Source organism: Corvus hawaiiensis, chromosome 13 (genome assembly GCF_020740725.1).
Source record: "Corvus hawaiiensis isolate bCorHaw1 chromosome 13, bCorHaw1.pri.cur, whole genome shotgun sequence".
Lineage (NCBI taxonomy): Eukaryota > Metazoa > Chordata > Aves > Passeriformes > Corvidae > Corvus > Corvus hawaiiensis.
The window spans coordinates 15,518,297-15,527,971 of record NC_063225.1 but is presented as its reverse complement, the minus strand read 5'-3'; the positions used below and the strand labels follow the sequence as shown (position 1 = coordinate 15,527,971).

The following is a 9,675-nucleotide window of genomic DNA, read 5'->3' as shown; positions in this document are numbered from 1 at the left end:
AAAAGCACTGAGCGGGAGAGCTGGTATGTGGGCTGGCTGCCTAGAAGGTAGCCCTGGATTTCGGAAGTAAGATTGTGTGGTTGTGTCAGTAGGGTTTGCTCGCAGAGATGGCTCTGGCTTAGGAATTGCCCGATACAGTGAAGCACCTGCTTGCCTTCTGGTAAGGAGGAAGAATAGCTGGGGGAAGGTTGATGGGCCAGAATGGGAACTAGAACATTCTGAAAGCCTTGCTGGGAATTGGCAAATGCTCTGGGACTTTGAGCATTTGCCAAGTCAATTGCCATACGGATATGAATCTATTTAATTACCTTTTTGCCCAGCATCCTAAGCAGTGGGTGAGCATTCTCTGAGTCTCTGAACACTAACCAAACCCAAAAATGAATGTTCATCTCATTCTCTTTTTCTCCTTTTTTTTCTCTTTTTTGATTGGTTGTTTTTTTTAGTTGAACTAATTAAAAGCAAAGCCTCAGTCAAAATCTTGTATTTTTCAGGTTAGTTGTAGTTTAATGTCTGGGTTCGATACTGCTTACAATAGCAGTGAAGCAATCGTCTTTTATGGTAGCTATAAATCTCCTTATTTTCCAGAAGTTAATGTAGTAATAATAGTTTTAAGGCTCTCTTATTACCAAGTCTAAGTCTAATTTTCTAACAAGATGCTGCTAATGATACTGGCTTCAGCAGTTTCCTTTGTGTCCGAGCCCCTTAGAGGGGCAGTAGATTCTTAGCCAGAGCTCTTGTTTTGGTCCTGTAAAATGTAGTTTTGTTGTAACAGTAGCTTGTTTTTAATAATTTTTATCTACTTTATTAATTTATTATTGTCTAGATTTTGCTACATCAATTACTTTTACATTGCTGACAGCCTAACAGCATGTAGTTCAAATAGACCAGTATCCACGAACTGTCTCAACTGATTGTAGTTGCTTTACTCTCATTTCAGTGAGTACAGCATTTTCCTCACCAGCTGGTAGAATTTTGATGGTAGTAAAAGTAAAATTCTCAGAACATTACATTACCTGAAAATTAGTTTGACAAACTATCCCCAAGAGTCTGGTTCATAGTCTGCTTCTGTGAAAAATAAATGGATGTGTTAGACTCTGCCTTCAGCTATAAGAGTTTTTCAGGCCAGTGATGTGTAGCCTGTTGGCCACATCTTGCTCTTGACCTTCCAGCCTTCACAGTTGCTCTTGGGCAGTCACTGTCTGGGTGTATGGCCCCCAGCAGGTCTAAAAGGGAGGTAAAATTAAGCAGTATGAAGAGCAGGGCTATGGTTAATTCTGTATAGGGAGTTGAAAAGACATCTTTTGGGTCGCAGTATCTGATTGAACCTGTTACACAGTCTCAACTTTAGCTAGGTAGAGGGACATAGTATTTTTGACTGATGTTAGCTCCCATTTTCAGAGACTTGCTTTAATGGCCAGTGTTCCAGCAAGATTTTTTTTCTGTTTATGATCTTTATTAAAGACTCTGAGGAAGAGCAGATTAGAAATTACCATTGTATTTGGCACATACTGCACTGTTAGCCAGCACCCTAGGAAAAGGATTCCTGTAGCTGAGGATGCAACCAAGGAGCTAAAGCTTTCAGAGAACATGTTACTTCCTCTTCACTGTTTGAAGCTTTGTCTCATTCTGCAATAGAAAGTTCAGGATCCTCTGGAAATTCAGGTTATTGATCCTCTTCCCTCTCCCATAACCCTTGTCCTTCTTGAGTCTCGTTCTGGGGTATGAACTAGATGTGTTCTGACCTGTTTCTTTGTCTTTTGGAGTTGCTGCCAGACTGGCCTCAATGAAATGTGTCACTTCACCTTTCTTTTAGGTGAAGATAGATCCATGTTTCTGCAGTTTAGTGACGTCTGGGACTGGTAAATACTTAAGTAGGGAATTCATACCCCTGTCAAACTGTGACGGTGGAAAGAAAAGCTGCCTGATGTGCGGAGCCAGCTCGCCGGCCCTCTGCAGAGCTATGTTTGCTTGCTCGCAGGCGGCCTGCTCACGCCATCTGCCGGAGCCTCCTGCGGGGAATGCTGTGGGGAAGCTTGGCTGCACACAAGGCAGATCGGGCAAGAAAAGGAAACGTGCCTGAACCGGAGTGACTCGGTGTGTGTCATCGGGACTGTGAGAAACCAGGTGGGAACAACCACTTCCAGGATGCATAAAGTGTAAAGGATAATTAAAGGTTTGCTTGTGGTTGCATTAATTACGACCTTTCTGGTTGTTCTTAGGACACACAGAACTACTGAAGCCAGTTACGTTTAGAACAGTGTACATCTGTATAATGCTGTCTTTTATGGCATGTGCTGCTGTGCAGAAAATAAGGTTCTGAAGTTGGTTTAGTCGAAGCTAGATAAGATAATTACAAAGTGGATTAATTTAAAATGGCTTACTAGTTATGAAAAATGGAAACGAAAGCATTGTTTCAAAAGTAGCAGGCCACAGAGTAATTTCAGTTATACAAGGGTGTTATTCTGTGCATTTTAGGCAAGAACTCAGTGGTTACTGATAGAATTGGAGAACTTCTGCAGCTCTCTTGTCACCTCTTTGGAAACTCATCTGCCCATTACATCAATCTTTTTTTCTTACAAATAAAAACAAAATAAAAAGTTTATTTGCAAGGCAGCTTCTTATCTGGCACTCTGTCCTGCAAGGATTGCTTTGTGTTACCTAAGCTAAATGTCACAATATAGTTCGTTTGAACAACATACTCCACAAAGGGAGAAGTCAGCCTACGCCAAAAATGCCTCATTTATGTTTCTGTCAAAATTTACATAAAATACAGATTTTCCCTTACAGAAACAAAGTCTGTGATGCAGAATGTCATTAAATTCATGCCTATGCTCACATAGGCCTTGGACAATGCCTTACTGACTAGTGACAATTCCAGCTAGTTTATGAGAGTTTCATTTTGGTTGCAGCTGGGTTGCAAGGTATTGGTTTTTTTTAAAGTATCGGGAACATCAAACAACATCTCCAGTCAGTACTGTTGTTCTTGTTCCTGCTGTCGATGAGTTACAGGTGTTAACCCCTCCTGGGATTTGTCTCCTTGTTAGGTAACCAGCCTTGGCTCTTAAGTTATGTGGTTAGAAAAGATTAGATGGCCTACACCCAAAATTGAACACTGAATACAAGCACTGATTTTTCTGACATGGCTTGACCTTCTCATAATTGCTGCCATCTGGGGAGTGGTATCAGCCTGCTCCCATCTGCTGTCATTGATTCTTTGAGTGGCAGTTCAGCTTGTGAGTGGAAGGGGTATGTGACCTTATTGCCTATCAGCTAATGCTGGAAAAGTGAAACATAAATACCTGCTTTGTTCTCAGGCTTAAACAGCTACAGACTTAAAATTTGGATCTTTTTACTCAAAGCTAAATTTTCAGAAACCCTTTACCATATCACTTTCATGATTATCTGTGACACAGCACTGTCACCTTTGGCAACCGGTAAATCTCTAATAGGAATAAAGCCTGTAGTAGTCCATAGCAGCAAGCAGGCTTACTCAAGGGAATTAGGAATTAGCCTTTAGTAATACCCTGAGTGGACATTTGTACATCCTCTACCAGAGCTAAAAGAACCTCTGCATGCTAAAGGCTATGGCGAATACTTTGATTTTAGAGTGAACTTTATCTTGCTATGTCTAACTAACACACACCCCAAGGATGTGGTGCTTTCTTCAAGTCTGACGAGGTAGGTGCTTCTCATTTTTCTACCAGTAAGATAAATGGGTGCAGATTGGGTGCAGGTGAGAAAATAAATGTGGTTGTCTTTTCTACCACTGTTCTAGTGGCTGTTTGCTTCGGGCAAAGATCTTTCGCAAAGCAGAAAGCTAAAAAAGGCTCATTCTGCCTTCAGGGAGATGAAAGCTGCATGTGGTTTTCTCCCAAAAGGTGGTTATCTCTTCCAGCATCTCTTCTGATACTCCTTCACCCTAAGGAGTTTAAATCTGAGCACTTTTTAAAAGACAATAATATTTTTGTATATCAAGACATTCTCTTGTATTTAATAGAAGAGAGGGATTCGTTTTCTTCAAAATTAATAATGCAAGTCAATTTTTAGCCGTCTGTCAGATGTTTGAGGAGAAAATACAGTGGTACATATATGTTTTGCTATGTAGTTGTTAAATGCTTTATCGAAATTCAGGGGTTTTAGTACTCATTATACTTGTAGGACAGAAAAACATTGCTGATACACAGAACAGTAGAAGAAACAGATGATGAATGAAAAATGCCTGATGCTGTAAGCATGATGCAAGGCAAAGGTTCCAAATTAACTGATTTTGTTTAACTGGTGTTATTTTTGTTCCACTGTCATGATTTTCTCTTCAGTGCTCCTTGATCTGAAGCAAAGGGATAGAGCTCTGAACATTTGCAGTTCACCTTACTTTACCAACCACACTGGAATCTGTTATGGTCACAGTTACTTTGAGATGAACGCATAACAGAAAACCAAATTAGATCAATACAGTAGCTTTCTTCATATCTGTATTGATTATGTGGCTGCTGAAATGGAGCTTGGCAGTGGACTTAGTCATCAGTTGGGCCTTGAGTGGCTGAGGTGAGAAATTGCCTACCCCTGACTGTTCCTGGGATGAGAGCTTGGGAGTTTTGCAGGGACTCAGTGCACAGCAGCTGGGAGGCACTAATGAATGTGGATGTAGCAACTCCAAAGAGAGCTCAATGGCAGCAATAAAACCTCAGTCTTATGGTCATCTGCTGTAGTTTGTGAGGACTTACTCTTTTGCTGGGTAATCATGAACCATGTGTGTCATAAATATAAACTACAGCTCAGACATTCTCTTTGCAGCCCTAGTTGCCAGTTTCAGGGGTGTCAATGGGAAATTCTTCAAAGTACTTTTCTACTTGAAATTTCTTGTTAATTTTGCTGCAGAAATCTTGCTTCATTTACAGTTTTCTGCTAGTAACAGCAAATTGAATGATACCAACATGTGCCTTCTTTCATCGGACCACACAAGTTTGGAAATTAAATGTTCAAAAGTTAAGTTGTGGGCAAACATAGTTCTTCCAAGAGTCCATCTTGCAAGGACACCTTGGATAAAATATGGGTTAAGCTAAGCAAGAGTAATGCATTATCAAGGAAAGTGTCTGCAAATGGAGTCAATCAGGGATATAGTCATCAGGACTAATTGCATAAGTATGTGTTCAAAGATACAAATGCTTGCTTTCAGTCTTGTCTCCATTCAAGCCAGTTGTCAGACTTGCTTGAAGCTACTTGCCATCACAACTAATTTAAAACCTTTTGCATCAAGCTGAGGCCAAGTTTTCATCTGAAAAATACCAGTGGTTCAAGTTGCCATATGACCGTGTTTCTTCCTTGTTCAGTTTGGAAATTTTTTTCATTCACAGTTACAACTAGAGGTGTCCTGATAAAATAGGTCTTCAGTGTTCACTGAGTTCTGTTTAATCTGCTTGTTTCTTCCAAAAACAAATGTCAAAAATCTGATTCAAACGTATGTATGCTGAGAATTAGTTGGCCGCAGTGAAACAATATAACAACAGTTTTCTAATTTAACACTAGGCCCTAAACCTACAGATCCTGGAAAAGCCTAGTTCATATCAACTTCATTAAAGGTGGAATTCAGCCTACTGCTGAGGGCTGGCATAAAGACAATCTATGCTTAGCTCTCCCTAAATCCTAAAATATGCACTGCTTTTGTTTCTGAACTATGGTAAATTTTATGTGGAGAATTTAACACCTGTAAGGATTGGGCCCCAAAAACTGTAGTAATTGCTAAGGGGAGAAAAAATCTGAAATGTTCTTCTGTACAGTACAAGAGAGTACTTCTTAATGAAGTAGAATTTGTTTTCATAGTCAAGAAGTTTTCTTCATCTTCTGTAAAACTAGTCTTGGATTTCATTATTTACAAATTTTCTCTCAAGACAGTACCTGCTTATAAAATATTTCATGAAGCCTTCATTTCATCATAATTCTGTTGTTCTAGAGCACATGAAGATGAAATTTTTTGAGGACATGTGGGGAAAGCTACTTCAGGTGCACTAATAATCAGGTATATATTGACTTAGATATATGTGTATGTATGTATGCAACAAAGTGGATGTGTTAATTTGAAATTTTGCACTTGTATCTGTTGAGACAGCTTGGTAAGTTCAGCAGCAGTAGCATAGTATGATGGTGTGGCACATGGTTCTCTGCCTTGCAGGCAGGAACATTGCTGTTCTGGTGCTTCTGTAGTGGTGACTGTCCAGAGGTTTGCACAGCCTGGTTTTGGTGGCACTTACACTGTGCCTTCAGTAAAACAGTGTCTGATGTCAGCTCAGCATCTGGGTTACCCAGTTTTCCCAGGTACACTGGGACACTGGGCTGTGATTGTTTCCATGAGTAGAACAAAGGAATGTGAGGAAGCCCTGCCAAAACATTGTTTATTTCTGTGTATTCCCCCAGTTCCCCTCTTTCAGTCATACGATATTTTGATGAAAATTCAAACTGGAGACCCTGGAATGCATTTTAATTAGGGGAGGTGAAGGAGAGAAGTCTGAAAAAATGACTGTGAACAGCTGGGACTGAGATGGCAGCATGGGTAGTTCGTAAAGGTGTGCAGACTCGTAATCACATTTTCTAGGGAAGTGTAATGTATGCACCAGGAAGGGGCTTCCTGTGAGGAAGAAAATGCCTCCAGCTCTGCCTCAGTCCCTGAGCACAGATGGACAAATGCCATTACTCTTACTGGTTGGACAAGTCATGGTTCTGTGGTGCTCAGCAGGAAACAAACCACAAACCCCAAACACCTGTGCTGCAGTGAGCTGTGATTGTGGTGCTCAGGGGCTGATGCAGGGCAGCAGTGTGCTGGGACGGTGCACATAAGCCGTCACTAGCTGTAATGTTCATGGGCAGGGAAGCACAGTGGTTGTGCTGTTCCTTCTCAGAGCTGCCACAGCTCAGAGCTTCCTGTTGTTTGCAGTCCGAATGGATTATTGCTCTGCCAACCAAAGGAAGGCTGTCCCGCTGCCTGCAAGTCATCTTTGTGGTGGTGTGTAGGATGCCTCTTCTGGAAGCTCTCTGCACTGCTTTGCTCAAACAAAAAGTTGACTGCCTAAATGTGAAGCGGTAGAGTCGAAGAGTTTCTTAAGTCACACAATATAGTTTAAAAACCTGTTTAAAGAGTTTTTCCTTTCTGAAGGCACCTTAAAGTCAGTGTTGCAGCAGTAATCGTGCTAAACATTCATGTAGCTGCAGTTTGGATTGTCTGTTCCAGCTAATACACATTTTACACTCCTGAGTTTTTCCCATCTTAGTGAGTAAACATATAGTCTTAGCTGACTGCAAAAAGATTAGTTTACTCCACTGGGCTTAATCTATGACATTGACTAATCTTGGTGTGATCCTATTACTGCAAGGTCAGCTGGGATTGTAGTGTTTGATTGTCTTGCTTTGCTCATTTGATGTCAGCATTCGTGGTTTGGAAAGTTTTTGTTTTTATTGGTATCTCTGCAACTCTGTAGTCAGGAGAGAGATGGCTGACTCATGTGATCCTTACTTTGAAAAGATTAAGATACTGCCTGTGAAGGAGGGAAAAGGGAAGTCGTCGTCTTCATCAGTGTTACTTTCTGAAATTTAAGTCACAGTAAAGAAAGTCCACCATCATTTGGCAGATCTCTGAAGATCTGGGTGGCAGGAGTTGGTCAGCTGGAAGGTATTGTTCCTAGCAGAAATGGAGAGCCTCCCACTGATGGAACTGATAAAGGTGGGAGTTCTAAAATTCCTGGACTAAGATCTGGGTAGTGGGTCTGTCACAAGTAACTTCTCTTTGCCTCTCACTGTCAGGGGGGGCATGGCAGGCTGGTGGCTCTCCAGTCTCAGTGTTGCTGGTAGAGCACTGATCTGTAGCTGCCCAGAAGCTTTTTGTTTCCAGTGGTTAACTTGGCACATCTCACCACTGAGCATGAACTGCAGCTGATGTCATGATCAACAGATAAGAGGGATGAGGTGCTCCTGACAGCCTGTGAGTGAGAGTATGTAGTGGTGTCTTTCTCTGGCATGAGCACTACAGCAACTCCTGTTGGCAATCCCCTGGAAATCAGTGAAAACCTTAAGGGGCTGCCCCCTTCTTCTACAGAGGTTGGCAGCAAAAAGCACAGTTGCTTTTTTACCTAATGCTTGGTAGGCAGATGGGAGCAATGGATTTTTCTCCTAAATGGTGTTTTCAAATCTCCTCCAATTTAATTAGGTTTCACTGCTTTAATGTACCTTTCTTAACAAACACTGGTCAACCTGAGGTAAAACACTACAATCAGAAAACATGCAGCATCATGACAAAACTCACTGGGATGTCACAGGACTCAGTGAGTTATGCAATGGCAGTAAACAGGGACCAGCAATACACTGATAGGTGCTAAGCTCTGTCAGACAAGGCCACCTAGAACATGCTGATTTATTGCTTGCTGATGTGTGCTAGAGTTGTTTCTGGACTGCATCATCTGTCAGGGGCAAATTTAACTGAAATAAAGAAACCTCTAAGTGGTAGAGTTATAATGCAGAGAAGGGGGATCATAATATTGTATTTGTATTTCTCGTCTCTTTTCTTTCTTCTGGTGATGAACTATGAGGTGTTTGGGTTTTGTAGCCACCCCTTTTAAGTTAGCATCCTTCAGAGTTCAGCTGAGGTTTCCCTTTCTCTTCTCTTCTGTAAAAGATCATTAATGTTGGGAAAGTACTTAAAACATCTAGCAAAACTTTGAACCCATTACCATAAAGAACTGTGGGCTTGTCAGTACAGCTGAGAATGTTTCTTAAAAATGTGGGGATTGTTTGCTCAAGCACTTTGCAAACCATAATCATATTTGTATCTGTCTAAGAACTCCAACTGAATTTACAAATATAATAGAATTCAGTGTCTTTGCATAGGTTTATATGATTGCTTCTTTTATTCAGGTAGAGAAACCAAGATATTCAAGATATGGGATGACTTGCACGTGGTCCCGTAGAAAATCAGGGACAGGAAGAGAATATCCAATTCTCAGTCCCTTACTTCACACTGAAATCTGTTCTTCATCTTAATCTTTCCAGTTATCTTGCAGCTAACTCATCCTTCATATTGTCTTGTTCTTCTGGCACCAAAATGTATTCACATGCACATTTCTGGGTCTTCTCTAGGTTACAGTTAGCATTATTGCTAACTGGTCCAAATTTGTTTTGTGTATTTTATTTACTTTTTTCATTTGAAAAGCATTTTTCACAATCAGAGCCAACATGATGGTGTATAATACCAGTACATCAGGGTTTAGGAAATGTTGCTGGCCAATTAAATTCCTTTTCATACTGAGAGGTTTTTAAACCTCTTCTGGGAAATTAATTGTGAGTAAAGATTAACATATTTGACTTTTCCTGCATACCAATGTATTAAATATTAGCCATGGTTATATTTCTGGAGGGAGGACGGACAATACTCCCTGAGACAATCCTGTGCTTTCCCAAGGAAACGCGCGCTGCAAAGCAGCACCAGGTGGCGCCGGTGGCACCCGAAAGGGCGTGAGTGGGAGCCCTCGTGGATCCCACCCAGTACAGAGCATTTCCCATGGATCCCACATGGTGGGTGCAGGACTGGGCATTCTGTGCTTGGGACTTTGCAGCTGAACCCAGTGCTATGAATTAGAGAATTGATACATTACCAGAGTATCTCAGGGAAGTCTGTCCCGTTTTTTGATAGCA

General features: G+C 41.1%; 1 protein-coding gene across 2 annotated transcripts in view; it reads left to right on the top strand.

Moving 5' to 3' along the window:
* The first annotated feature begins 3,548 nt into the window (after positions 1-3,548).
* The window catches only part of TRPM1 (transient receptor potential cation channel subfamily M member 1), a 91,458-nt gene continuing 85,331 nt past the window's right edge, over positions 3,549-9,675 (top strand). Inside the window, exons 1-2 of one of the 2 annotated variants that reach the window (XM_048317656.1) lie at positions 3,549-3,678; positions 5,951-6,016. The gene's annotated coding sequence lies outside the window, so the exon portion shown is untranslated. The remainder of the gene's footprint in view (positions 3,679-5,950; positions 6,017-9,675) is intronic. The other variant, XM_048317655.1, reaches the window with a different exon arrangement.